Raw genomic sequence first — 3372 nt, forward strand, 5'->3', positions numbered from 1 at the left:
CGAAACTACTCCGTATAAAACTTGCAATACACAAAAGAAATATATACATTTCCTTTCCCTGGAACATGCTACGTATTGCTACTGAATCCACTACATGTAACTGGTGACACCACATCATCCACAACATTATGACGTCAAGCTAGGTAGGAAGAAGAGTAAAAAAGAACAACTATATGAATCATAATTTAGCGTTTCAGTACGCTCCCGTGAAATGTCGTTATTCGCGAACTAGATATGAAAATAATGAGAAGTGAAAGATGATGAAATTGTCAACATTAATTTCAGAGTAATTCATAATTGTTAGTTAACATAGAAATAAAAGACAAGGAAGTGCATTCGCTCCCTACTGATGACTGTGAAAAATAAGTAAAAAATTAGCGCAAATCTATGCTTTGGAATTGTTATGAAAAATTTATTTGTTAAAACAGACTGGAAATACCAATTATCTGTAGAGAAGAGGATGACTTTTCCTCAGAAGAGAAACAGGAGTGTATGCAATCACATAATCATCGTGTGTTTTAATCTTTTATCACAAGGCTCCAATATGTAGCATGTTTGCTACACATAACGCCATGCCTGATCTGGTCCTGAGAACTCCCTCCTTGACGAGGGTTTATATAGCAGAAAAAGTGCCGAAATTTGAAGCTAATCACGCCTATATTAGCGATTAAATTCAACTGAAATGGGAACGGACAATCAAAAGAGGAAATATTATCGGAGAAAAAGTGGAATTGGACTTGTGTAACTTACGAAATTCGGAGAAATCGAGCGTGACCGACAGACTGACCTACCGACACTTGGCTTTTATACATATTGATTTTTGTGCGCCAGCAATGCCAAGCGTGAGCCGCGCTTTTACCGGATTCAATTTTATTACTCATCAGGATCTCTTTCAGCCTACCCTCAAATTGAAATTATTTCAGGCAGAATTAGAGTAAATTAATCTATGAGATTTTGGGCGTGGTCAAATACACCAATCAAAGGGGTTTGATCTCCTGGGTATAAAACTGTAATTAGATCTGAAATCGGTCAAGAGATGACGGAGCTATGATCTAAAAGTTTGTAAATGAAAAAAAAAAACAACTCAGAGCCATTCTGTGAGTCGCTATGCCGCGGTTGAAAACACCAAAATATATATATATACAGACAATAAGCTGAAAGTATTGAGTATCTTAATAAATTCGGTATAAAGTAAGGTGCGTTATAAAGTTGTGATCAATCCCACTATTTGTTGGTAAAAGAGTATGCGGTAGAAAAGTGTAATTAATGCAGTTTTCTAACTGATTGATCACTGTGCTTATTAATCGATTACATGTAGCTAACTGATTATTCTGACATAGTACGAAACCTGTAACATTAGAAAATAAACATTACTATCTGATGTTAATTATAAATCAGAAAAATACTAAACGTAGTGGAGACTAATAAGGTAACTTTTAAGTACAGTTATGTGAGCTTAGTTCCGGGGATCAAATATATGATTTCATATGAACAGAACTGTATTGAGGTGATCAAGCCTATGTGATAATGATCATGCAAACAAGGGTTGACAACCTTATTTTTATTTACTAAAATAAGTTCAAATTTATCACACACCAGTACAATTATTAAGGAAAATTGTTTGTACTTCCAAAAGAAAGAGAACTGTCATTAAAAGAAAATTACTGAGATCTTGGAGGGTTTGTTTGTTTAAAGCAAAGTCGCATTGGTTTATCTGCTGTGTTCACCGCGAGGAATTTAACCTCGAATTTTAGCGTAGTAAGTCCGTAGACTTACAGCTGTCCCATTACGAGGCAGGATGAGGGGAGGAGTGACAGGTTTATTTGCCTGTTTCAGTAAATCTGCGCAAAGCTACAAAAAGGGGTATCTGCGCATAGATGTACCTGAAGTTAACAGCACCTGAGGGCTACTCGTGTCTGGCTGAACAAAGAGATTTGACCGTCACTGTCATAAAACCAGGGCCAAAGTGCAGAGCGCGTTTTTGCGGCAACGGGCTTCGAACATAGAACCCTAATTACTAAGCCACGATCGCGTCGTAGAAATGAGTAAAGAGTACAACGATTACACGCACGAATTAAATATATACTTTTTGTGTATTAGTTTCATTGATTTCCACATTAAATTTTAAACTCCTTTTAATGTAACTGAATTACAAGCATAACACTGGAAGGCTAAAAAATTTCAACCTTCCCTAAAACATTTTTTTTCTAGTTATCATACAAAACCTGATTAATTCTTATGAAGGATTTTACATCAAAAACACATACAAAAGACAGAGGAAAAAAAGAGAAGGAAATTTCAAACATTTAAAGAAATCTTGTTATGTGCAATAGAAAGGACTTTAAAATGAAAAGTCACGCAGTGTTTCGTCTTATCCGAATTCCTCACAGTTTGTTAGTGCAAAAGTCGAATGGATTTATATCTGGATTTTTTTAAAGTGAATTAGAATCTGACAGGATTCGTTGTTTTCAATGAGGCGTTTCTAGACGATATATTTCCCGAGTGTGCAAGATCCTAGTCGGACTTGTTATTTGGCCTTTTCTGTACCTTATCGGATATAATAATGACATAAATGTTCGTTCTTGCTTTCTGTACCTAGAAGTTTCGAATCGTCAATGACAACTGGATTATGATTCACTGATACTAGTCAATACATTTAGAGTTCAGGAGCATAAGCTTAAGTATCAATCTAGAAGGAGAGATATTGTTGAAATAGACTACTGTTGTCCGTTCGAAGAGCACGTGCGTGTGACTAACGACTGACTTGAGTACTTCTTCAATATTCCAGTTTAAATCACGCGAAAAAGATACATTTACTTTTTCTCCTACATCTATCAAACACAGTTCAAGAGATGTCGTGATATTGTTATTTCATTCTTAATTTTAAACTTTAAGTGAATATTGAGATTGGTGGTCTAAAGTCTTTTTTTCAATATTACATTATTAATTATGTTACAGGGATTAAGAAGGCAAACAACCATAATGCAGCGAATTAATTCATCTTTCATAAGAATTGTCACCTGCAAGATTTGCTCCATGGTTCTTTCTTTTCTCGTGGAGATAAAAACCGTTTCCAAACGTTGAATCTATAAGAAGGTAATTTCCAAATTTTTAAGTGTTATAAATAGCTAGAATTTATTATCATGTCCAACTGTGGCTCAACAGTCAGATTGGGGGAGCTTATAATGCTAAAACTTAGGCTTTGATACCCGCGATGGGCGCACAGATAGCCTATTGTATAGCTTTGTACTTAGCTACGAACAGATATTTATTATCATGTTAAATCTTCAATTGCAGGTAATTTTGTCCACCTTCTTAGCAATACCTTGAGAATTCTACAACAAGAAACAAGGTAAAGACGTAACCTAAATC

This window comes from Limulus polyphemus, unplaced genomic scaffold (assembly GCF_000517525.1).
Source record: "Limulus polyphemus unplaced genomic scaffold, Limulus_polyphemus-2.1.2 Scaffold1254, whole genome shotgun sequence".
NCBI lineage: Eukaryota > Metazoa > Arthropoda > Merostomata > Xiphosura > Limulidae > Limulus > Limulus polyphemus.